The sequence below is a fragment of the Aethalodelphis obliquidens genome, unplaced genomic scaffold (assembly GCF_003676395.1).
Source record: "Aethalodelphis obliquidens isolate GAN/ISIS:26980383/991018 unplaced genomic scaffold, ASM367639v1 scaffold10, whole genome shotgun sequence".
NCBI classification, from domain to species: Eukaryota; Metazoa; Chordata; class Mammalia; order Artiodactyla; family Delphinidae; genus Aethalodelphis; species Aethalodelphis obliquidens.
In genome coordinates this window covers 26139590-26166181 of record NW_020837954.1, presented here as the reverse complement: position 1 = coordinate 26166181, position 26592 = coordinate 26139590, and the positions used below count along the sequence as shown (strand labels likewise).

General features: G+C 41.4%; 1 protein-coding gene across 6 annotated transcripts in view; it reads right to left on the bottom strand.

Annotated features, from left to right (window-relative positions):
• FRMD6 (FERM domain containing 6) overlaps positions 1–26592 on the bottom strand; it is a 256887-nt gene that overhangs the window by 114968 nt on the left and 115327 nt on the right. For 4 of the 6 annotated variants that reach the window (XM_027111226.1, XM_027111227.1, XM_027111225.1 and 1 more), the window contains one exon: positions 5872–5931. The exons of the other annotated variants lie outside the window; for them this stretch is intronic. The gene's annotated coding sequence lies outside the window, so the exon portion shown is untranslated. The remainder of the gene's footprint in view (positions 1–5871; positions 5932–26592) is intronic. 6 annotated transcript variants of the gene reach the window in all.

The following is a 26592-nucleotide window of genomic DNA, read 5'->3' as shown; positions in this document are numbered from 1 at the left end:
ATTATAATGGTGCTGCTTTAAAGCGACTACACATGGGAGTTTGGAAAAGGAGTGACGTCTCAGGCCATTTCTCTGCAATATGTCTATAACCACGGTGAGGGGAAAGGAAACCACCTAAACCAATTTTTTAAATTCACTGAATTAAAAAGTGTGTTTAAAATGATTCACCTAGAAAGTGTTGCATTTAACTCTTTGTTTCTGTCCAGCCTAGAAACGATATCCACAGAATTAATAAATCAAGTCTGCAACCCATAGTATGTCCTGTGAGGATGTAAAAATCCAACTTTTAGAGTAGACAGTCCACTGCAGAATTTTAAAATAATAAGCTTTGTTTAATCCTTTCTTTTATGTGCAAGAATGAATTCTTATCACTCTGCACTGTACTGTACTTTATATTCTACATGACTAGAACATTTAAAATTAACCTCACAATATCGAAGAAAGCCATCTATTTTCAGAATCAGTCTCAAAAAACCCAAAGACCTGAAAAACAAGAGTTCTTAACCAAACATGGATATGCTTCAGGAGCTGTGAGCATTCTTAGAAATTCTAGAAAAATTCTGTGTGTATGTATTTTTTTCCAAAGCAGGGGAGTGGGAGGTATTTGTAAATACACAGTCTAGTGCAGTAGCCATTACTACATGGCTATTGAGTGCCTGATATATTATAGCCTCAATTGTAGTGTACTGTGTTAAAACCCCTACTGGATCTTGAAGACTTAGAGTGATAAAAAAAATGCAAACTATCTCATTAATAATTATTTTACTGATTAATGTTGAAATGATAATATTTGTATGTATTTGACTAAATAAAAATATTATTAAACTTAATCTTACCTGATTTTTTTTTTTAAACCTGGTTACTAGAAAAACCAAGACTACCTACTTAGCTCACATTATATTTCTGTTGGATGGTACTGTGTCCATAGCTTTCATCAGTATTTAAAGGGCTATTTTTCTTAGAGCAAAGAGAGACTTGCTGCGATGTAAATGCTCATCTCTCATCCTGCAGATTCTATCTCAGTGGGCCTTGACAGAGCCTTGACAGAGCACCAGGGGGCTGTGATGCTGGTAAGGCTGTCCTTGGTCCACATTAGAGACAGGTTGCCTTGGAAACCCCTAACACTGCTGGTGTTTCCAGAGACAAACATTGACGCACCCATCACTTCACCACTGGCACACAGATCCTGTAACCTCTCTTCTTCCAGTCTTAGAGGCACACATATCCACGAATCTGCACTGTCTTCATGGATTCTTCATCTAATGTATCCATAGTAGCACTTCTCACACCACCTTGCCCTCCTGATTTTCTATATAGGTCACAGGCATCTTTGAATTCCTCTTCTCATTCCCTGCCCAAGCCAGCACATGCAAACAATCATTAAGGCCTATCAATCTTTCTAATACACCCTTTTGTGTTTCTCTGTTACCCCTGCCTGGATTATTGTCATAACCTCCCACCTGCCTCCCTTTTTCAAGATCATCTTCCTCACCACTGTTAGAGTTTATTTTAAAATCACAAATCTGATTATATTACTCCCTAGTTCAAAGAGTATGTCATAAAGTCCTCATTGTAGCCAAAAAGGTGCTCCATAAACTGTCTCAATCCAGATTTCATCCTTATTTCCCAACCCCCCACCCCACCCATATACGCTCCAGCCACACCAGACACACAATCTTCTTTCATGACTCCAAGCCTTTGAACATGTGCTTTCCTCTGCCTGAATGCCTTTTCCTCCCCTTGCCTTTCAAGACCCACGTTATCACCATCTCTACTACATCCACTTTGAGACGCTCAAAGCACTTTGTATATGTCTCCATTACGGCACATATCATACTGTATTGAATTGTTTGACTGTGAGCTCCTCTTAGTTATTCATTTTTTGTCCTTGCTGCCTAGTACAGTGCTAAGAACTGTAAGAACTGATTTGACATCCAGAGCAATTCCAAGTAATCTTGTTTCTATAAATCTTCCAAAAGTAAAGCTCTCCAGCCTCACAAGTTAGAGTTTGAGGAACCTTAGAAATCTTCTAGTCTACTCTCTCATTCCCTGATGAGCAAATCAAGATGCTTAGATATGAGTCATCACTTATTGAGTGCCTGCTATCTCATTTCATCTTTATGATGTTCCGTGAAGTAGGCATTTCTATTAATACCCATTTTACAAAAGGGAAAAATGAGGCCCCACTGCATTTAAGCAATGTGTCCAAGGTCACATAGCTAGCTAGTTACCTGGTGAGATTACTCAAGAATTTGTCCTGGTACTTGCCCTAGCCATCTTTCCCCTGTCTCATGTGACTACTTACAATTTGAGGTGCTCCCTGAGTTATTCAACAGACATGAAGATGGTATTTTACACAGAGAAATAGAATGTTTTAGTGGGAAGAACCACATTATGACAATGATGCACTTTTTCTGTTTGACATATTTGTGAGCATATAACATTTTAATCTGCCATCATGTTTTCATTTTCCATTATGACATAAACATTCCTCCATTATTAGTATATAATCTTCATAAGCATAACTTTCCATGGCTGCATAGCAGTCCATCAACTACTTATACCATAACGCTCAAACTTGTTTGAGTCCTAACTGAGTGATATATAAAAGCATGAAATCCACATCTTGGTAGAATAATACCTCAAAAGGACCTCAGAGATCTCTAGTCCATTGTTTCTCAAAGTCTTGGCCTCAGACCAGCAGCATCTGCATCACCTGGGAGCTTGTTAGCAAAGCAGACTCTTGAGCCCTACTCCAGACCTACCGAATTCAAATCTGCATTTTAACTAGAAACCCAGGTGATTTGTGTTCACGTAATATATAAGAGATAGTAACTAAAAACAGTAGTTCTCAACCTTGGTTGCACTTTAGAATCACTTGGAAAGATCTTCAAAATCCTGAGGTCCAGGTCACACTCATGACTAAATCAGAATCTCTAGGAGACAGACCCAAGCATCCATCTTTTTTAATGCCTCCCTGGTGATTCCAATATCCTGGAAAGCCACAGAAGAAGGCACTGAAACCGACCATAAATTGATGAGATGTTTAAGCAGTCCTCTCTCCCTAGTGCTGGAGTTCTTTTTACAGGTCATTCTATACATTGCTATGGGAAATTCTGGTAAAACTAGACAAAACAAAACAAAAGAGAACAACAACAATGGAAACAAAATAAGACCTCACAAAGCTTTTAAGAAAATTTAAATTTTAGAAGTTCTTAAAATTTCCCATTTGTGTTTTCCTTTCCGCCCCTCCCTATCCTCCTTCTCGCTTTTTGCCCCTCTCCCAAGAGATTCCTGGCCATGACAGACTCTGGATATCCTGCTCAGAGACCACAAAAAGTGAGTTTCCTATACCACAGAGACAAGAAGCAGTAGAAAGACTACTCGATTTCTTCTTAATAATCTTATTTGTCCCGGCACCTTCTCCTACCTTCATGCCAGTTTCTCCTATATGTCTGTATTTAGGCAAGCAGAGGATTTGGGGACTCCAATTCTCTCTACACAATGCCACAACCATAGGTTGATAGAAGTCAAGGTCACAGCCATGAATCATTTTCCTCAGTTTTCTTTTCAATGACTTGACCACTTAAAAAACAAACACCTGTATTAACTTGTAAGCCCTTGGCCTCCTAGTCCTGCAGTGTTGAACCATCTCGAACACTGGGACCAGGAGGAGGATGCACTTTTTCAAAACTAGGACTCAGCACTATTTCCCTTTTTACATAACCTAGGACCATAGCACATACTCCGAATATTTTGCCTTTTGTACAGAATGTTGTAGTGGAACTCTGAGCACATGGCATTATACTTGGTCAATGAAAAGTGATTTTTAAATGTTTTCATCTTTAATCCCAGTTTTAGGGATTTTAGCCATTCTGGTTCTAATTTATCTCAATGTTTAATCCCTATTTGATATTTGTTTTAAATTTAAACATGTATTTTAAAGGCTTAAATTTTAAACTTTTTACTCTAAGTAGTACAAAAATTTTTAAACAGATGTCTCATTAGTCATTGTCAACTGAGTACAAGCACTTCTTTTTCCTCCTGATAATCACAATACGTTAAAGACTTTGTTTTTAAAAAAAAAAGGTATAAAAAGAGAATGGGATAGGTTTATCAAATCATCAGCTTATGAGATAGTTTGGAATTTTCTGGAAGAAAGAAAGTGATTGGAAGGACGGTGACCTGGAAAAAAGGAAGTTGGGGCATTTATGCATGGATACCCCTCTCCCCTAGGCCTCTAGGTCGGGAGCTGCCCTGGGACTGAGGCTTTGTATGGGTCCCCAGAGCCGCAACTGCCAACGTGAGGACATGTCCAAGCTTGCACAGAACCGCCCACCTCAATTGCCACTGCAACCCGTGGTGAGCTGCAAGGCTGCTGCCACTACACACAGCTGGAAATGGAAGAGCCAGAACTCAATCCTATATCTGAACAGGACATTCCTGCTTAAAATTGTCAGGGGCTTCCCCGCTGCCTTAGTTGAGGAATGGGAATGGGTTTCAGATCCTTTAAGCCCTGAAACTTTATGTGTATGTGCATTTTGGGGGGTGAGAAGGCCTGTAATTTTCATCATATTTTCAAAAGGGTCCATGATAAGTGTTTAAGAACCACAAAAAAAAAAAAAAAAAAAAAAGAAAAGAAAGAAAAAAGAAAGAAAGAAAGAAAAAAAAGCCCCTGAACATGACAGGCGAGACTTTGCACAGTTCATACTCACCGTGTCCTCTCCCCATCCATCCTCCCTGACTCAGTGAACACCGGGTTCTGGTCAGAGAACTTCTCACCAGTCTCAAGGGCCATAAGCCCTTTAATACCTCTTGATTTAATACATGCCTTTCTCTCTGCCAGGAATGCCATTCCCCCTTTGCTACTTCCTCGGTCCCTTCTCTGCCTGGTGAATTACTTCTTATCCTTTAAGACTCTTCTGCTGTGGGCACCCCGCCAGCTGCCCCAGCCCAGTCTCTTCCTCAGTGGCTTCCTAATCAATCCATATACTGATGAACGGGGTGCTTACCCCCTTGGTGTTATAACTCTTCACATGCTAGTTTCTTCCACTCAACAGTGAACTCTTGAAAGCACAGACCATGCCCGCACCACCCAAACCATAACCTGCAACGCCAGACAACAATAACATCGATGCAACGAATTCACCGGATTGAATGCATGAAGGAATGAATGACTGCATTTATCAGCTTGGTTCCTTGTCTCCCTGGATCTTACAGAGGACCTGACCTTGGGAGATTGGGATAGTCATAACCAGGTTTCCTGCTCAGGTTGTTAGAATCTGTCCTGGTCCAAATACACATTTCTGGCTGACTCCTACTCACTTTTTAAGAACTACTATGAAAAAAGAATAATCAGGACAAGGAAGGAGACTTGGAAATTAAAAATGTAATTGATGATATAAAAAACTTCAGTAGGAGATTTGGAAGGGAGAGTTAGAGAAACTGTCAAAAATTGGAGAAGGCACCCAAGCCTGGTGTGCATGTCCCTCCTTGAAGCAGCCTGGACACACCTTCCCACCAGAGCACGGATTTGTCATCCCACATTGTAATGGCCAGTTGATTGGCCTCTAACCCCCAATAGACTGGGCTTCCTTCAGAGCTGGGACTGTGTCTTTTTCTACCTCTGTCACCTCTCACAGTGCCTGGCACAGAGTAGGTGCTAATGTACACGTGTACTGAAAGAATGAACGATGAACGCGTGAGGGAGTGAAGATAAGCTGTAGCTGGGCTCAGGGTTGAGCGAGGCTCTGTAGTAACTAGCTCTGTGGGTTTTGGAAAAGCTGAGTGACGCAGATCCCAGGCGGCAACCCCCCCAGGGGAAGGGCCAGGCTGGGGCAGCAGGCAGGTTTCTAGCTATTGTGAGCTTACCTGAACCGGGAAAGGGTGATGAGCTGGGCAGACGCAAGTGGATGGAACCACTGAGAAGATCTGGAAGAGAAGGAAGGGGAGGGGAGAGCTCAGCCAGCAGGCGATATTTCGTGAGGAATTACTACATGCCATACCCTGTGTTAAGGACTTTTCATGCATTCCCTCACTTACACTTCACGAAACCCCCTGTAGTTTTTACTACCTCCATTTTCTAGATGATAAGGATGAGATGTACAGATAAGTATCTAACCCAAGGTTCTAGAGCTAGTAAGTGATGGAAACGGGATCTGGGCGGGGGGGGAGTCTGATCACATCTGCGTGGCTCTAATACTGGGCTAGTGTTCCTGGAAAAAGGTCCCATCTGCCAGGGGTTGGCCCTCCTGGGAGCCCAGAGTGCTCGCTGTGTATCACGGCTCTCTGACCTCGCTGAGGATGGTGGCCGATCCTTTCCCCAGATGACTGCAGTCTCCCTTTCCCAGAAAACAATGTGTGGGAGGGAGTAAATAGCTGGGTTTGGGGCATAATGGTTTTCTTCTGTTTTGTGTTACTGGATTTGATGCACAGAAAACTGCCCAGAACCTCAAATAATTACAGTAAGACGACTCTGCTTCCTTCACGTGGCCACAGCAGACAGGCAGGAGCCCAGAGACACTGCAAAGCGAGTGTTGTAACCATCAGATGGGAAAAGGCAGTAGCCCAGGATCGGGAATTTCAGACAGAACCGCAAGCACAGCGTGGCACTTGGCAGAAATGGGGAAAGCTCCCACCCCTTGAAGTTTATTGACTTGTTTGATAAAAAAAAAATCACTTAATAAAAAGACCTTTAAGACATATAATTAAAGGGGGGAAAAGGCAAGTTATAAGACAATTTATGCAGTGGGTACCATTTGTGTCAGGAAAAAACTCCACCAGACATTCTACGGTCTGGATGACCATACGCTGCCCGCTAACACAGGCTGTCTTACAGGAGGGGGCCAGATGCCAGACAGATGTTGGCTTAACTCGTATTTCTGGAAGTTTTCACAATGCTATGATAATCATGTATTATCGGGTAATGAAAAATAGAAAAATAAGTAAAGATAGGTAGGTTTACAAAAGAGAAAAAGAAAGTGAGAGATGACCCCTGTTGTCTCTTTGTCAGTCAGGATTAGAACCGGTGCTTCAGTGACACTGCCAATTCCTTCTTTGATCGTCATGAGAAGTGCCTCAGTTGCCCCACTCAATTTTAAACCGGATGCATAATACACCTCCTACCACAAGGTGCCTACTGGACATTGATAGTTGTAGAGTTTGTCCTGAGCCAGAGAGATGGAAGAGATCATCAGGGCCAACATTTTTATAGATGAAGGAAGGAAAGGCACTGCCTTCCTCTGCTCTCCTGGGTTTCCCTGTCTTCAGCCTTCAGCATTGGTTTCAGAGACTCAACCCTAGAGCTACCGGGATAGGGATAATTCACGGAGTGAGCCCAGGAGAGCCAGGGTCACTTGGACACTAGCTCAAGGTCAGTGTGTCATGAGGGCAGAGGTGGTGGGTGAGGGCTGTGGGTTAGAGATAGTTCTATGGAGAGGGCCTGCACAGTACCCAGCTGGTATCTGCATACGTGTGCATCTGAGTGTTTATGTGTGTGTTCGTATGGGTGACTGTGTATATGTGTGAGTGTGTGTGGGTGCATTGCGTATTTGTGAATGTTTACGTGTGTGTATTACTGAATGTGTGTGAGTCCGTGTGTGTATGTGTGAGCGTGAGTATGTGTGTGGAATCGAGGATCTTTCTTTCCCGGAGCCAGAAGCCCAAGGAGATGTTGCAAGGTATTGAAGACCTCATAACACAGTCTTGATTCCTCTGCAGAGGACTTCCAGGTACCCCGCTGTGATTCAAGGATGTGGCCCAGGAGAGTCTTTACCTTACCCTGGAGGGAACGCACTTGCCCTAGCCTCTGGAAACTGACCCATCACGCTTCAGGCTATATTGTCAATATTCAATGAAGACACCACTTTCTCTGACCCTCTGGAGACAACGGTGTGGAAACTGGGTAATTTATAGTCACCCTGGAGTGGTTCAGATTATCCAGCTTCAGCAGTGGCAAGGACACAAGTTCCGGGACTCAGAGGGTCTAGCTCCTTCTGACAGGCCCACCTTCATCCCCTTTACAGATGAACAAACTATTTTGTGACTCTAGGTACCTTCCTTTAAAACAGGTTTCCGGATATATAATATAACTTACATTACATTACCAATGCTTGCAAGGTCCACATACCACCTCCAATCACAGAGGGGGCCCAGCTGATACGTTCTCCCAGATCCTGTAGAACATAAATAAATCCTACATAGTCTTGGTCTACTGGGTGCCTTTCCTGCAGATGGGGGTACGACACCTCACTGGGGTGCCTTTTACAACATGATATATATATTCTCTCTCTGCATCCTCAAGAGATGCAGAGAGAGAATATATATTTAAGAAGAATGTACATCTTTTGGAGTAAGACATGAGCAATATAATTATACAGACTCTAAATACTTCAGGCATGAACACATTAAGAGAGAATGATTTATGTCTCTTTGATGTAGCAAAGGCCTGCCTGACCCATCCTAAAATTAGAATAAATAACATAATGCAAATATATGTTTAAAAAAACCTGCAGAGAAGTATACAGCATAGAAAAAATAATAACTGTGCAGTGCACTATATGAGTGGCAAGGCAGGACAGGGAGAGACAGAGTGAACTTTATGAAAAAATGGTTGTGTTTTTGACAGGTTTTGCTTTGTTTTACCCCCAGGTATCTTGAGATTGCAGCTCACATAGGCCATTGACGCTTCGAGGATAGAATGTCAAGGACCGAGATTCACATGCCATATTCACATGCCAGTGTTAACAGTAAGCGCCAGTCTAGGAGGCTGGGAATGTATGGCTATGGAGAGGGCCTGCGAGAGAGTAAAAGTGGAAAGTGAGCTTTTCCCGGGAAAAGTTCAGTATTCCCTGGAAAACAAGAAGGACAAAGAGGATGAGAAGAACATGGCACACTGAAGAGTTTACATTTGGTGTTATCCCACCCAAGGGTTGCTCCTTGATGTTTGCTGAAGTACAATGGGCCCTACCTAGAATCTTCTCTTCACCTTTTCCCATTCTCTTAAGCTCTTGGCATCTAGACCCCTAACTTATCTTTAGATGTTTTTAGTGACTCTTTTTATTCCTGGCCCAATCATTTCCTCAAAACAAGGTAATTGTAAGAATACTGTTGTAATAATCTTCATTCTTGCTAATAAGCCTTGAGTGTGCAAGCACTCCTTGGAATGCTATTTACTTGAACTAGAAAATGTGGTAGACGCACAAGTGATCAAGTGCCCAAAATCTCTCCCCAGAGTCCCCTCTCTCAACCCACCATGACGGACTGTAGCTTCCTCTGGAGTTGTGTTTTTTGCATCTCGGAATGCCTGGCACTTTCCTCCGAACAGACACTCCAAACCGTCGAGCTCAACTGTGAACCGTTGGAACAATTTTCCTCCAAGACCCACTCCGTCACACACATGCACACATTCTGCCCACGCCCACTCTCCCTCCCTGCAGCAATCTAGCTGTTCCCGACTGCTGCAGGCTGTAATGGAAGCTTCCTAACTGAAGGAAAAAAACAACCAACGGTTCTTCTGAACACTCCATTTCCCTCGTCCTCAGGAGAGCTGGCATTCTTGTGCCCTTGCTGCCCTCCTGCCCACGCCTCCCCTTCCCCTGCTACTTGATCCACACATCTCACTTTAGGGATTTGTCACAAAGACACTGCTGCAAAAGGCAGGACATCTTTATAGCAAATATTCTCCATAAAGTATGCTGGAAACTGGCAGCTTGCACAGGCTCCGGTTGCGCAGGCTCAGCGGCCATGGCTCACGGGCCCAGCCGCTCCGCGGCATGTGGGATCCTCCCAGACCAGGGCGTGAACCCCTGTCCCCTGCATTGACAGGCGGACTCTCAACCACTGCGCCACCAGGGAAGCCCCAAAACTGGCAGCTTTTTAATGCTGATGTGCCTGTCACTACATGAGTTGTTACTTGCTTTGAAAGCATTGTCTTATTTAATGCTTGAAAAAGCCCCAAGAGGATTTTTTTTCTACACTAGAGAAAAACCGAGGCTCAGAGAGAGTGAGCAGTTCACTCCAGATTACAGAACTAGTGACACACAGACTTGGTTTCTGAACCCCAGTGGGCGTTTGATGCCAAGGCCCTTGCTTCAATATCTCCCAGGAAAACTCAATTTTTTTCCCTTAGGGAAGGATGAAAAATACCTAATGTATTAATATCCTATTCTATTTTTCTATCCATCAGAGGGCAAAGAGTTTTTCATTACATATTTTTCTTCTTTATAAAAGTAATATTTGTTCACTGAAAATCGTGTAGGAAATACAGAGAAGCAAAAAGAAGAAAAAAATCACTTGTAATCCCACCACTTGGATAAAACATGTCTAAATTTTGGTATGGATCTTTGAAGGTATTTTTGATTGGAACCTTTTTTATGGATTATGCTGTACAAAGAGTTAAGGTTGGACACATAGTTCTATGCCAATAAATGATTCTAGAACTTTCAATTGCGTAGATGTACCATACTTAAACCAATACCAAATGGTTAGCCATGAAAAGGAAGAAATATTGTTCGCTCACTTTACGAGCGATAAAAGGCTGCCACCCAAAAACGTTAACGCTAAACAGGAACCAAGCAGAAAACTTTATCTAAATCAAGAGCTGGCAGCCTTTGCGTGTAAAGGGGCGGGTAGTAACTAGCTGAGCTTTGTAGGCCACACAGTCTGTCTGTTGTAACTGGTCAGCTCTGCGTTACTGCACAAAAGCAGTCACAGACCACACATAAATGAATCAGTGTGGCTGTGTGTCAACCAAATTATGTATAGATGCTGAAATTGGAACTTTGTATGATTTGCATGCGTCATAAAATAGTATTCTTCTTTTGATTTAAAAAAATTATTTAAAGATGTAAAAACAACCCTTGATCTGTGAGCCATACAAAAACAGGTGACAGGTAGCAGTTTGCCCACCCTTGCTCCGAATGAGCCACAGACCAAGTTACAGAATCAATGAGAATTCTCTTTCCAACCCTTCCTTCTCCTGGATATCCATTCTCTCTCTCAATCCCTCTCTCTCTCTCTCTCTCTCTCTCACACACACACACACACACACACACATCTGGTTGCCCCAAAGTCCTTCCTTTATAGGCTGGCCACCTTCTCCCTGAGTCCCACAGGTTTAAAAATTACTTCCATTTTCCTCGATTCTCTTTCTGGGAGCATCTGATTATCTGACCGAAGTAGTTCACATTAAGAAGTGATTGGCAGGGACCAATCCTCCCCCTGGGAATTTTCATTTGAAAGAAAACATACAGATGTAGGTAACTGGATGTCAGGGAAGACATTTTTGAGTAGCAGGATATCCAGTTCTTTATTCAGGAAGGTGATTTTGGTGTTATGAAGCTGACCAAGAAGGCTAAGATGATGAGTCTACTGGGTACTTAGTATCTACAGAGGACCCTTGAGGAGCACAGGTTTGAACTGCGAGGGTCCACTTACACGCAGATTATTTTCCATAGTAAATAGTACAGTCCTACACAACCCACAGTTGGTTGAATCCGAGGATGGAACTGTGAATATGGAGAAACCGTGAATGTGGCACGTGGATGTGGAGGGCTGACTCTAAGGGTTGGCACCCCTGTACCACCCCTCCCCATTGTTCAAGGGTCAACTGTTATTGGGGAAGCCGGACAAAGAAAATTAAAAAGTCAAATCAGAGGCTATTAACTGTCAAGAGCTGATGAATAAATTCAATGGCTAAGCTCTGATGGAGACTATTAAAAACTGCCCAGTGGTATCAAGCCCAGGCATTTGGGGACATTTCTCTGTATGCTCTGTATACTGGCAGACATAGGGCCTTACCCTTTGCCTTTTGTGGCTAATGGCTTCACGACATCCTCAGGGGCCCAAGGCTTTTATCCAGTTAGAGTCCCTGCTTTATGGTTTTACCTGTGCTATTGTATTAGGCAGCAACACAAGGTTGGAGGCAGTTCTTGAGCCTTTTCTTAAACAGCCAGAGATGTGTGAAGGGCTGAACAAAATGCCTTCACAAGTGCTTTAGTGACTGGGCCAGGGAGTTTCACCACTAACTCTAAGGCAACCATTGGACAAGCAACGGGAAACAGGGCAACAGGTGTTGATGTGAAAACAACTCCTGCAAAGGTCTCCTCTTACCAAAGAGGCAGAGGAAGGTAGTCACAAGAACCTTCCTTCCTGAAAGACACATCCTAAACTCCAAGGCAGTGAAAGCCTCCTCAGAGGTATCACAGAAAGGGGGAGCAAAAAGGTGGCCTTGAGGAACAAAACCAAGCTTGGACCGAGGTGCTCTACACCAGCGGTTTCCCTTTGCAGCGATGTTTGCCTGCTATCTGCCCAACTTCAACGCCGGCCACAAGCTGGAATTCAGCTCTACCCCAGTTCCGGGAAGGCTGAGGCGGGGTCCGCCCAGGAAATGCCAGGAGAAGCCCCAGGGCTAGGAGAGGCAGTTTGAAGGTCAACATCTGGGTGTCAGACTGCTTCTGAAAGCAAAGGGTAAAAAAATACACCTTCCCTCTATGTTCTAAAAATCGCCCAGATATCTTTTAAAAAAACACCCAATTTTCACTTCAATGACAAGTGCTAATAGGTCATTAAAATGATATGCGTATTACTAACACAGGCTATTGGCAACTGGGGTCACTGCAAACCCTTAACATTGCCTTCCTGTATCTGACCGTGGTTCCACTTCATCTGGCTCCCTGCCTCTGGCAATGGCCAGGGTTTGAAGGTTTAGAGACATGCAAATTGCCTAGCTAATTAAACTCTGTACTTTTTTTTTTTTTTTTTTTTTTTGCTGTACGTGGGCCTCTCATTGTTGTGGCCTCTCCCGCTGTGGGGCACAGGCTCGGATGTGCAGGCTCAGTGGCCATGGCTCACGGGCCCGGCCGCTCCGCGGCATGTGGGATCTTCCTGGACCGGGGCACAAACCCATGTCCCCTCATTGGCAGGCGGACTCTCAACCACTGCGCCACCAGGGAAGCCCTAAACTCTGTACTTTTAAAAAAATTTTTCCCTCATGCCAGGCAGAGTTAAATGGGTACAACTTTCTTTGAGAAAGCCAAAAATAAATTCTGGGCTTAGATATTGTAGATAAAATTGCTGTCTTAAATTCTAAATTGCAGGAAAATAAAGGCTTATCATGGAAACTGTTATTTAGCTGTAACTGTGGAGATGTAGGTATGATGCTATTATTAACCTGCTTTACAAATGGATGTGTCAGGAGCTGGGAAGAAAGACTCAGAGTTTGGTTGCCAAATTCCAGTGTGGATAAATACCCATGGTGAACTCTTCTCCCTTTGGTAATCGTAATGCCAGGTCTGTTTCTAGCCTTTCTCACCTTGGTTATAGCACTCGGCAAGAGTCAGATGGATTTCAGAGTCAACTACAAGGGAGTAATCTAGAACCCTGTTGATAAATAAATTATGTTCCAATCACTGGTGCTCTTTTGAAATATGTTACTGAATGAAGCAAAAAATTAAGCCCCTGAGCTTTAGCATATCTTATTTTGCTATCCACCATAATAACTCTGTCTCTGTTCAAGTAACTCATTCCCTTTGGCAATTTAAAGGAGAGCTTGAGGTAAGAAAGTGAAAAAAATACAAAACAAATTGTCTTCTTGTTTATACCTTTTCTGGAAAAAAAATGAGAGTGCTGTAATGAAAATTAGAACGGTAACAATGTCACCTTGTATTTATAAAATGTAGGGGGTTTCAGATTGGGGCTTTCAAGTCTTCTGACAGCTTTATTTTTCAGGTGAGAATAGTCGGGAATCTGTGTGACGGAGATCAGGTTGGCCACGGGAGCTGAAATGGAGACCAGAACTCCCAACTCCCTCCCTGAAGCCTGAGGACCTGGCAGTCACGCAGAGTGGAGGCCAGACTCCAAAGGGAACCATGCCCAGTGAAGTAGGAGGGTCTCAGGGGCGTTTCTTTCAGCATTTAACATAGAGAATTTTACCTGGGAGATCATATATCATTTAAAACCTGACTCCCAAGCTTGGAGTAAAAAGGCCAAAGAGTGACTGAGGAAGCCCATGCTTGCCTTGGAAAGGCAATGAGCTACAACAACAAGGGACAGCAAGTGAGGGAGGGGAGAGAGCCTCCCACCCTGCACCCAGCAACCTGCCTCAGTTACTCTTCGTGGGCTTCTGCCATGGATGTGAAGGGGGTGGATAGATGTTTGGCTCTTGGGGCCACTTTCTGTGTCCGTGAGTACACATTATAACGATGATTTCTGTTTGTTTTGTTTTTTCGTTTTGGTTTGGTTGTTTTTCTTGTATTTTTTCTTCTCTCTGCAGCAAAGCTGTTTTCCTCTCACTCTCCTTTTTAAAAAAATCCTTTATTTGCCAAAGAAGACACAAAAGAAGAGCCAAAGGAAATTAAAATAGGGAATTTTCCACTGAGAGGGAAGGCTATGACCTAACAGGGCTTCTTTCCTTTTCTTTCAACTCCATATTAATATTAACAGCAAAAGTTAGGTGCAGCAGCCCTCTGTTTTCAGAGCCTTCCCTGTTCCCAGGTCTCTGTCTCTTCCCACACTGTTCTCCCAAATTGTCGCCAGGTTTAGTGGTGCAGTAGCCTTGGGAAGCTGGCCTCCTCCCTCAGGAGGCCACTCAAAACTCTTAGCGGGTTTGTGTGCTGGGTCCTTAGAATTAGAAGACCTTACAGCCACCTGGTCTTGAAATCTCTTTACCCCTCTCGTTAATAATAACTCAGATCTAACATTTTAACTCTATAACATTTATAGAACACTGTGTACCAAGGAATGTTCCAAGTATTTTCCATGTATTAACTCATTTGTTTCTCACCTAGCCTCATGAAGGAGGTGCTATTATCATCCCCATCTTACAGATGAAGAAACTGGGCACAGAGAGGTTCAGTAACTTACCCAAGAAGGCCTTCTAGAAGGTGTCAGAGGTGCCTCTTTACACATTCTGGCCAAATTTGCTGTATGTGCCCTAGATCTTCTGTCTCCTGCCTGGAAATCTGCCCAGCTGCCACTCCCCCAAGCCAGGTATTGTCTAAATCCCACCTAACCCTTATGGTCCAGGGCTATCTCCTCCAAATAGCCTCTCCTAACTGCCTTCAGCTAGGGTCAGTCTCCGTATTCTGAAACAGCAAAGAACTGTAACTGTGCTGTGTGCCATGTGCCATGTTCTGCCCTTTATAAGCACCTTTTATCTTTAAAATCATAAGGTAAGCACTCTAAGATCTGATGCATATCTGATTTATCTCTGTGCTCGCACATTTCATAGCTTATGTCTTGAGCTCATACCTGTTGCAGTATTTATCACATATCAGAGAAAATGGCTGAATGAATATGTACACTATACATTATGTTACTTCATGAAACAATGCCCTCTTTTACATATTGCAATTAGTCTCACTGGATATATTAAATGCATACTCACAAGAGGAATATTTACAACGTCTGTCAAATGCTATGCAATTTTTCCTGAAGGGGAAAGCATTTGTATAGTGTATAAACCTGAACCGACAGAGCAAGAAATCTGAGGACCCCCGTGTATACATGCAGGGCACTGTCTGCCCAGACGAACCAGGAGTCACATTGCTTCTCTGCATTCCCTTGTGTGAAAGAAAGCGTTTCTGTCTGGCCTCTACTCCACCACCGCCCTTTCTGGGCCCATGAACTTTTGAACCAGGGCAGTGGGGCTCCGCTCCAGGCGACTCTCTCATCTACCAATGTGTCCACACAGCGAGCTACGTTCACAGGCCACAGAAGCATCACTGCTTAACCGTGAGGCTTGGGGCTCAGCCACAGCTCAGGCCACCACCCTCAGGGTGCAAAACAATTCCTCCCTTGTATAAAGTAGTACATTTAAAAAGCCATTCTTGACACTTTATACCTTCAGCCACAGGGGTAGCCTATAAAGGAGTTTAGATTTCCAACTTTCGTGTAAGCAGCAGGAGAAACAACCAGGCAGAGAGAGGAGCACACACAAAATATTTTGATCTGATCATTTGGCAGGATCTTAACATTGTAAGTATCAGTTTAAAATAGAGGTTTAAATCAACTCCCAACCCCAGACTTAAACAGTTTGCAAATATTCACTGACGTCAATAAAGTGAGAGTCTTGACTCTGACTGTGCATCAGATTCCCTGTGGAATTTAAAACATACGTGCACACACACACACACACACACACACACACACACACTCACACACACTCTCACACACAGACACACACACACCAGTCAGGCTCTCCCCCTGGAAATACCACAATTTGAAAAAGCTGCATAGTTCAGTCTGATGTGAAGTCTGGGTTGAGAATTACTGTGACAAGAGAAGACATAAAAATAATGGGCAGCTCTCAGTCCAATGCCTTGTCTCCTGCTGTTGCTGCTTTTTAATCAAAAGGGTGAGGAGGGAAAATCAGTAAGAACATTAGTTCTGCAAGCAACAAGACATAATATTTCATAGTTACAGAAAACAGTAGGTGGCTATGATTTCAACACTAGTAGAAGTAAAACATTTTTCACAAGTATGAATCAAACCAAAATATAAACAAAACCCTGCAAAGTCTAAAAAAACCTGTAAACTCAAGATTGGGAACTTGTATTTCATTCACATCCAAATACTATTAATTAATATAATGTTCCTAGAAATGTACAATCTCCTGAGACTGAACTAGGAAAAGCCAGAAAATACGAATAGACAAATTACCTGTAATGAAATTGAATCAGTAACGTAAAAACTCCCAATAAACAAAAGTCCAGGACCAGATGGCTTCACAGGTGAATTCTACAAAAAATTTAGAGAAGAGTTAACACCTACTCTTATCAAACTATTCCAAAAATTACAGAGGAAGGAATGTTTCTGAACTCCTTATTTGAGGCCAGCATCACTCTGGAACTAAAACCAAACAAAGATACCACACAAAAAAGAAAATTATTGATAAACATAGATACAAAAATCCCCAACAAAATAATTGCAAACTGAATCCAACAATACATTAAAAGAATCATACACCATGATCAAGTGGAATTTATCCCAGGGATGCAAGATGGTTCAATGTCTCAAAATTAATCAATGTGTTATACCATATTAACAAACTGAAGAATAAAAATCACATCATCATCTCAAAAGTTGCTGAAAAAGCTTTTGACAAAATTCAACATCCATTCATGATAAAAACTCTCAATAAAGTGGGTGTAGAGGGAACATACCTCAACATAATAAAAGTCATATATGACACGCTCACAGCTAACATCATACTCAATGGTGAAAAGCTAAAAGCATTTCCTCTAAGATCAGGAACAAGACAAGGATGTTCACTCTTGCCACTTTTAGTCAACATAATATTGGAAGTCCTAGCCACATCAAATAAGAAAAATAAATAAAAGGAATCCTAATTGGAAAGAAAGAAGTAAAACTGTCACTGTTTGTGGGTGACATGATACTACACATAGAAAATCCTAAAGACACCATCAAAAAACTACTAAAACTCATCAGTGAATTCAGTAAAGTTGCAGGACACAAAATTAATATACAGAAATCTGCTGCATTTCTATACATTAACAATGAACTGTTAGAAAGAGAAAAAAGAAAATAACCCCACTTATAATTCACATAAAAAAGAATAAAATAACTCGGAATAAATTGAAGGAGGTAAAGACCTGTACTTGGAAAATTACAAGACGCTGATGAAATAAATTAAAGACAACATAGATGGAAAGATATACCATGTTCATGGACTAGAAGAATTAATATTGTTAAAATAGCCATACTACCCAAGGCAATCTACAGATTCAGTGCAATCTCTATCAAAATACTGATGGGATTTTTTAATAGAACTAGAACAAATAATTCGAAAATCTGTATGGAAACACAAAAGACCCCAGATAGCTAAAACAATATTGAGAAAGAAGAACAAAGCTGGAGATACCACACACCCTGATTTCAAACTATACTACAAAGCTACAGTCATCAAAACTGTATGGTACTGGCACAAAAACAGGCACATAGATCAATGGAACAGAATAGAGAGCCCAGAAATGAACCCATATTTATGTGGGCAATTAATCTATGACAAAGGAGTTAAAAATACAGAATGGGGAAAAGACAGTCTCTTCAATAAATGGTGCTGGGAAAACTGGACAGCTATATGCAAAAGAATAAAACTGGACTACTCTCTCACAACATGCACAAAAATAAATTCAAAATGGATTAAAGACTTATATGTAAGAACTGTAACCTCAAAAATTCTAGAAGAAAACATAGGCAGTACACTCTTTGACATCAGTCTTAGTAATATTTTTTTTGGATGTGTCTCCTCAGGCAAGGAAAACGAAAGCAAAAGTAAACAAATGGGACAACATTAAACCAAAAAGCTTTTGCACAGGGAAGGAAACTATCAGAAAAGGAAAAGGCCACATACAGAATGGGAGATATTTGCAAAGGATATATCCGATAAGGGGTTAATATCCAAAATAATACAAAAAACTAATACAACTCAACATCAGAAAAACAAACAACCCAATTAAAAAATGGGCAGAAGATCTGAACAGACATTTTCCCCACGAGGACATAGAGATGGCCAAAATGTACATGAAAGGATGCTCAACAGCACTAATCATCAGGGAAATGCAAATCAAAACCACAATGAGATATCACCTCACACTTGTCAGAATGGCTATTATAAAAAAGACAACAGGTAACAAGTATTATCTTCAATTCATTCTGATCAATTGCCTTTTCCATAAAACAGCAGGATCAAACAACAGCCTTCTTTGATTTGGCAGATAGAACTGGATTTGATGTTGTCAGGGTTCAACCTTTGCTCTCCTCTCTAAACATTATTTTTCTTTCTGACACTTCACTCCAGGGCCAAATCTTCACAATGTTAAATATACTTTCATACTTACGTTCACTCTGGAAGCAGGTTTTCTTCTCATTCTTTCTGATACAATCAAAATTTACCAGTCTCCTGTTCCATTATTCCAGAGTCCCTTTTTCTCCAGTCTCTGTTAAGGAAAAGTGCAAGTGTTTTATAAACTAATCTGGAGAAATGGGGGCTAATAATATACATTATGTTCCTAGGGAACAAATTTGAGTTCAAAAGCATCTTCTGGCAATAATTCCTGAGCCTAAAACTGGAACTCTAAAAGGTAAAATTTCAGGCCCTCAGAGTGAGGGGACTGATGTAGCTTTGGCAATTTAGGTCTTTCAGAAACTCTCAAAATCATATTTTATAAGCATCTATCTAGTCCATCTATTCAAAGAAGCTTGGTTCACTGGTCCACATAGGCTCCAGGGATATAATGGGGATGGGGATACTAAGACTGCAAGAACACCCGCATACGCCCTCTTTCCATTTCTGGCACAGTTCCAGACTCCCTCTTCTGTTGAGGCTGGATTATCCAGAGTTAACCCAATGGGGTACCACTCACCTATCTCTTCCATACAAGTTCTAGCAGTTAATCTGACGGCAACTTCTCCAATGGAAGGAATGAAAATTCAAAGCCGTTAACTTTGCTTTTGCTTACCAGCTCTGACCCAAGTCCTGCCACCTCTAAATAGCAGGGACCTTCCCCACCCTATTTCCCATATCCAGCTGTAATGGGGAGTTAGGTTCCTGCTGTGGAAGAGGGTTACAGTGTGTACTCACTTCCTGTTCTTATTAAGTCTCTGGAAGAGGTACAAGAAATGCCCTGAGTTCATCTAGGCTCCATCAATCATGCAGTCTGTTATTTCCACTTCACACACCCTGTTTTTCTGTCCCCAAAAGTACACCTGTGAATGCCAAGCTCTTTGGCCGTCTCTTCAGTTCAGAGAGTATGGGGATTCTATTCCTGGGAAGAAGGAATGGAAATTTCGCAGAGGTGGAGAGGTGGGCTTCATAAATGTATGTTAAACACATTTCAAATTGCCATCTTCAGTTTTGTACTTAAAATATCAAACAAGTGTTCTGGTATCCAGCAGTGGGAGTCCTGGTTAACCTAGATTATTGTCTTTGGGAATGAAACCCACAAGCTCTGGCAGGGCAGACAGAATCAACTGGATTTGCCATTGGAAAGCAGGAGTTCCCCCTGTCTGGTACATTTGTGTGCTGCCACCCAAGACTGAGGGCAGGGACCTGAAGAAAGAGCCTTGAGAGGCACTGGAATTTATGTGCAGCAGCCAACTGTCAGCTGGTACAGACACAACTCTACAAACAGTCATTTATTTCCAAATTGTGACAGGTAAAATTCAGCAAACCTGGGAGGAGACGGGTGTTTATTAAAAAGGCTGGGGGTGAGGAAAGCTAAAAATTCTTGATATAGTTTGAAATTAGAATTTGTCTGTGCTTTCACTTGTTCACATTCTTTAGGAAAAGGTGAATGATACAGTCTCAGATGGAAGATGGAGTTTCTTTGCCTGGGGTTAGAGGTTATACTACAAAAACCTCTTTGTCAAAAGGAAAAATCTGGAGTGATTTGCTGGCAACACGTTAGAGCCCCTCTGGCTGCTCTCCTCTGCCCAATTCACCTCCTTCTGGAGGGGGCGGTGTAGTGACACAGGCCTCAGTGATGTCCCACTAAGTTGAGGGCAATGCGGTGAAATACAGTTTATCTATGGGAGACGAAAAGGTGTTTTAGGTAGAAACTACAATATGCACTGTGTAACCTGAGTGACAGAAATGGCATTATATACCTGCCACCTCTGTCTACATCCCTCAGCTCTTATGCCTGAGCCTGAACTAACTTGGAGAGTGAAATCTCAAAAAAAAAAAAAGAAGTCAGGTACTGTAACCAGGAAGACACAAATTTTGTCTTCCATTGCACTTCATATATAAACAAAGGACATACGTTTAAAAAAATTATTTGTGTGATAGTTTGTGAGTTTTTAATGAACAATATTTAAGAAATAGAAATTCTGGTTTCCACAACAATCATAACTTTGCTTTTCTATGCATACATAGATTAAAAACTTAACCCCATTTGCTGTAATCCGAAGAAATGTGTCAAGACTCAGGCTGAATTAAAGTTACTATGGAAACCAAAACTGGAACCATCATGATTTAGAGTCCTCTAGATTCTCAACTATTATGTTGTTTGAAGAAAAATTTAATTTTTAATTATATGAGCAGAACACCTTGAGACTTTTTTTTTTTTTTTGGTACGCGGGCCTCTCACTTTGTGGCCTCTCCCGTTGCGGAGCACAAGCTCTGGACGCGCAGGCTCAGCGGCCATGGCTCACAGGCCCAGACGCTCCGCGGCATGTAGGATCTTCCCAGACCAGGGCACGAACCCGTGTCCCCTGCATTGGCAGGCAGACTCTCAACCACTGCGCCACCAGGGAAGCCCCCCTAGAGACTTTTATATGAAATTTCTTAACATGTATTTAAATATCATCTAGTGCGTTCCTTGCTGCTTTTGGGGTAATTTTCCCCCAGCAATTGCTGGCAGGTTTTTGAGAGATGGGTTAGAAATATTATTGAGCACCTATTAGGTATTCAGAACACTGTTCAGGGCTCCAGGGAATAGGAAGGTAACACCTATATACACAGGAAATGTCTATTTTATTGAGATCATTAAAAATATCATAGACAATAACCCAAATGCCTTTATAGAATTAATCAGCAGCAAGGCACCTTATATTTTGATCAAACGGCCCTGAGCCAAGGGCAGAGAGGGCCAATCAAGGGTGCCTTATACTCCCAATGGAGCTGAATTTTAAACCAATTTTTTTGTTAATAATTTCTTCTCTGATTATAAAAGTAATCTGTGCTAATTTTAGAACAATTGGAAAATACTGAAAATTTCAGAGAAGAAAGTTAAAATCAGTTATAGTTCTAATACCAATGTTTACTTTTTGGTGCACTTTCATCTAGTCATTATTTTCTATGGGGATATAAGTACAGGCAATTGTCACTTTGCATGATAGTATATGACTGTAACAGTGACCATGCAAATTGAAACCATGCAAGGTCATTTTCATAATCAATGGAGAAAACTCAAGTGTTCTCTGACCTTTAGCATTTTTTGTCAAAACATTAAAAACTCTCTTACTGTTGGTTATAAATGTACAGGGAAATAGAAATAGTAAAATCTGTATTTAGTACTCTGTAATTTAAAATATTAGAAACACAGAATTAAAGTGTTTTATTTCTTTGCAAAAGCAGTTTGAGTAGTGGTTGTCTATCTTTCATTGTGTAAGTTATGATATAGAGCAGTCATTTTTTCTATACCTTGGCAAATGGTCATACTCTTTTCTAGTTTAGATCAGCTTCCAACATTTTATCCTTTGCACTGTCAATAATGTGAAATATCTCTTAGAATTCCTTTAGTGTAAAGTTTTGTTATCGGGTTTTTGGGGTTTTTTTTTGCCAGCATCACTTCCTCTGGGACATTTCCATCCTTTTCTCCCTCTTGTACACTTCTGTCAGTTTCACCTTCCCTAAGTTCCTCTGGCTGGGGCCATATCTACAGTCTCTTAAACAGCATCAGTGTCAACATCCCGTGGTTAAACATTTCTTCTATAACTCCAGTTACACTGATAGAAGTTTTATCCACTGTTACCACTTTTCATTTCTGTGCTGCACTTGCATCATTTTTAACCAGTTTCCTCTTCAATTTTTCACTTTTAAAAAATGCCATGTAAGTCTATCATTGGGAGATAAGGAAGCAACACAACCACACACTTTGCTGTCTGTACGTGAATTGAGTAACAGATGTGCAGTGGCCAGTGATGGACAGACTTGGAAAGAATTGATATGATTGGTTTCTGATCTTGAAATATATGCATCATTTACACAGTGATTTGTGGACTAAATTGCTAGCCGTGAAGTTACACTTTATGCAATTCCTCACAGATAATATGCTGAAGTAACTGAAATCTGAACTGGGTTGCTGAGAGACTTGTTATTTAACCAACCCACGGCAACTGAAATTCATGTATATTAAGCTTGTGTAAAGAATGGACTGCCTGGGTACATATTTTTTAAATTTTTTAAAATAAAATTGAGGTCATGAATATACAACTTTGTACCTTGCTTTTTAAAATTTAGCATTATATCATGAGATATTAACTAGTCTCTAACAATACTGTAGAATAATATATGTGATTAGGAAAATACCAAGGGAATGGTGAAAGGAGAGCCATGGATTCACAGAGTGACTTGCTTCCAGTAAGAATCAGCATAGGGAGAGGTGCAGATTGGTCAATGTACATTGTTACATAGAGAAGAAGATTAATTTGTCTAGAATGTAGGATCTATGTTAGAATAAAAATGACAGTAATGTCTAAAAGTCCATTTTTCTATGCTTTAAATAATAATAATAGTAATAGCATTTATTGAGTGCTTACTATATTCTGGGTAATTTTCAAGCATGATCTCACTTAATCTTCAAATCTGAGATGCTGTCATCCCCATTCTTATACATGAGGACACTGGAGCTCAGAGAGGTCACTGAGTTTGCCCAGGTCACACAGCTTTTGTGGCAAAGCCAGCAATGAACCCAGATCCTTGTGGTCTTGCCCCTGACTGCTCTATAACACTGTCCAATGAAAGCACTTTTCAGTTTACATAATTCTTTGGCATTTATGGATAAAAGATGTACAATTGGGCAGGTTGTACAGCATGGGGCTGAAATCTAGCCTACGCCACTAGCCAAGCCTGAGCCAGCAGGCTGCCTTACTTCCAGAGCGGATGCCTTCTAATTAGCACAAAGGTGTAGTATAGGCTAGTCTTGGTCCTGATCAACATGATTGATTCTCAACACAACCTCAGAATTGACAGCTGACAGAGCAGTTAGGTTTATTCCAGTTTTATACTAAAAATAAAACCCTGAGGCTCACATTAGGTAGGTAATATATCTAAGGTAAGAAATGAATTGGTGAGATAAAGATGTGGTTGAGGAAGGGATAAGATTCTGGGCTGAGCAAGTTTCATCTGAAGCAAAAGGCATAGAGGACTGTAGACATTTACAAATCAGGCTACACATTTGACTTCAAGGAAGTAAAAAGATAAGTCACAGACATCCACCTGGAATAGATTGCCCTGGGCAGCTCAATGCCTTCCACTGGGCTAAATCATTGCTTTTCCAGAATTTTGGTTCCTTCTTGCATTTGAATCAGACCTTTGGAGACACCTCCATTTCCTCTGAGGGATAAATAATCACCAGGATTTAAAAACACTGAACCTGAAAGCAAATTTCCCTTCACCTCACTGCCTTTCATAATTGCACTTTACAGACCTCTGTTAATTAGCAAATTGTAATAACGGTTGTTACTATCTTGAGAGTATCCAGGTCTAAGATTTTTCTGAGTGTTTCTGAGCTACTGTCTATACCCTTACCTGACAGAGAAATGCTGATACCTAAACCCGTTCCTTCAGACATAAGGGATCAAATAGGTGTCTACCTTTCCTGAGTGAATTTAGCAATTCCTCTGGGATTTACAAACATTACAAGAATTCTTATAAGACAAATGGCTGGGTAAGAACCAACTCATCCTGCTTCCAAAAACAGCCAAATGTTTAGTAGGCATTAAAAGATAAAACTGAGTCAAAAAATTTCCAGAGACTGGCCCTAAGAAATGCAATTCAAAAAAATAGGTTTCTGGTCAAATATGTGGAAAATTCTAGACACTGTACCTCTTCTTTGGAGTGTCACAATACTGTCTGAGAGTCCTTCCTCGTAGGTAAGAAACATTTAAAATTTTTTTATTGTTTTCAATACATTTTAGCTAAGGTGAGAGATTCAACATTGACAAAACGTTTTTATTTTTCTCAGTTATTATTTATTAATATCCCGACAAACAAGAGTTCTATGGAACATGTTTTGAGAAATGCTGGACCGCAGCCATGGACAAATTTGGGTATGAACAGTTACTTCTCTATTTAAACTCAGAGCTATTTCCTGTCCCTGAGTCCGGGGCTAGAGGGGCAGTGACAGGAAATGGACTAGGAATGACTGACCTCTCTCACTGAGAGAAGCAACAGCAGTTTTCCAACCTCTGTGGTGCTTTGTGTGTTTGAAACTAGGATTGTGAGTCTCAGCAGATGGTCTTCTGTTCTCCTTTATACTTCAACCCAAGCAGCTCTGCTTTTCTCTGCCTTAGAAATTGAGATTTCTTGTAAGTTTCGCTAGAAAAATTTAAAGAGGTTCCACTGGCAGAACAAAAACAAAAAACAGTTTTTAAACCAACAAGACAAAAATACAAAAGACAAAACAAAATGGGTAGTAGTGTTTTAAAACCCAAACATGGAACAAAAATCTAGAAGTGATAAATACTGTTCTATGAACTTCTACAGTCACTTAACCTCTCTGAGGCTTGGTACTGGGAACTGAATGTTTGTGTCCCCCTAAAATCCCAAACAAACAAAAAAACATACATGAAGCACTAATCACCAATGTGATGGTATTTGTAGGTGAGTCCCTTGGGAGGTAATTAGGTTTAGATGAGGTCCTGAGAATGGAGCCCCTTTTAAGAAGATAAAGAGGCCAGAGCTCTCTCTGCCTTGTGAGGATACAGCAAGAAGGGGGTCATCTATAAACCAGGAAGTGGGTTCTCACTAGACACTGGATCTTCTGGCACCTTGATCTTGGACTTGCCAGCCTCCAAAACTGTGAGAAATAAGTGCTCCTTGTTTAAGCCACCCAGTTTATGGCATTTTGTTATGGCAGTTCTAATTAAGATGCTTGGTTTTCCCATCTGTGAAATGGGAATCATAATGCTATAAAGATGAAAAAAAGATTTTTTGAAAAAAAAGTTTACCTTACTAAATTTAAGGTAGAATGGGAGCAGGCAGAGGAAGATGGAAGGGAAAGTGAACATCATTTTTCGGCTGCCCATCATCTGAATCCCTTTCCTGTGTTTGGGGACATCACCACTGTGTATCTGGTGGGAAGCCAACTGGGTGTTCCCACTGGGCGCTTCGATACTGGAGTGAATGGCACAGAGAAGCCTGGGAAGTTTAGGGTTCCTTCTGTTCAGTGAATAGTACCAGCCACGGTGTGTAGTCCCTAGTGGTGATGGTGGTGACTGAGCCAAGCTGTTTATGTGACATGAGAGTTGGGCTGTGAGCTTCCTTTGTTCCCTACCTGGGTTCTGAGTCTGGTTCTCTGGCTTTTCGGTAGAGTCTGTGAGCTTCTCTACACCCTTCCACTTAGTTCCTTACAGCTTAGCTTGGTCAGAACCCTTTCAAGTGAGAGCTGTGACAGGCACAGACATGGCAAATCAGAGCGTGGGGATGGGGGGCAGGCTGGGGCAGTAGTAGCTTTAGAAGATCTAAGGCTCTCCACTAAAATTTGACTTAAAAGGGAATGCGAGAACTAGAATCCCTGTTTGGGTCCTATTCCTGCAGATCTTAGAAAATATTTCATCAGAGGGCAGCTTTTCTGCCCCCTGTATTTATAATTTATAATTTTTGTTACATAACCAAGTAGAGACCTGTAGAACATCTTTATTTTAAACTTCTCCCTGTGCTTAGTTTTGTGAGGATCTAATGCAACTTCATCTTTTAAAATGTTTAAGATCAAATTAGATGAGAACAGAGTAATATAGACAGTAAAAATGCCAGAGAACATAGTAAAAAAGAAAGATACTCTGCATGAAAAATAGAGCACTAGAATTCTAACCCAAACAGCCCTTGACTAGCGGGGACCAGGGGAG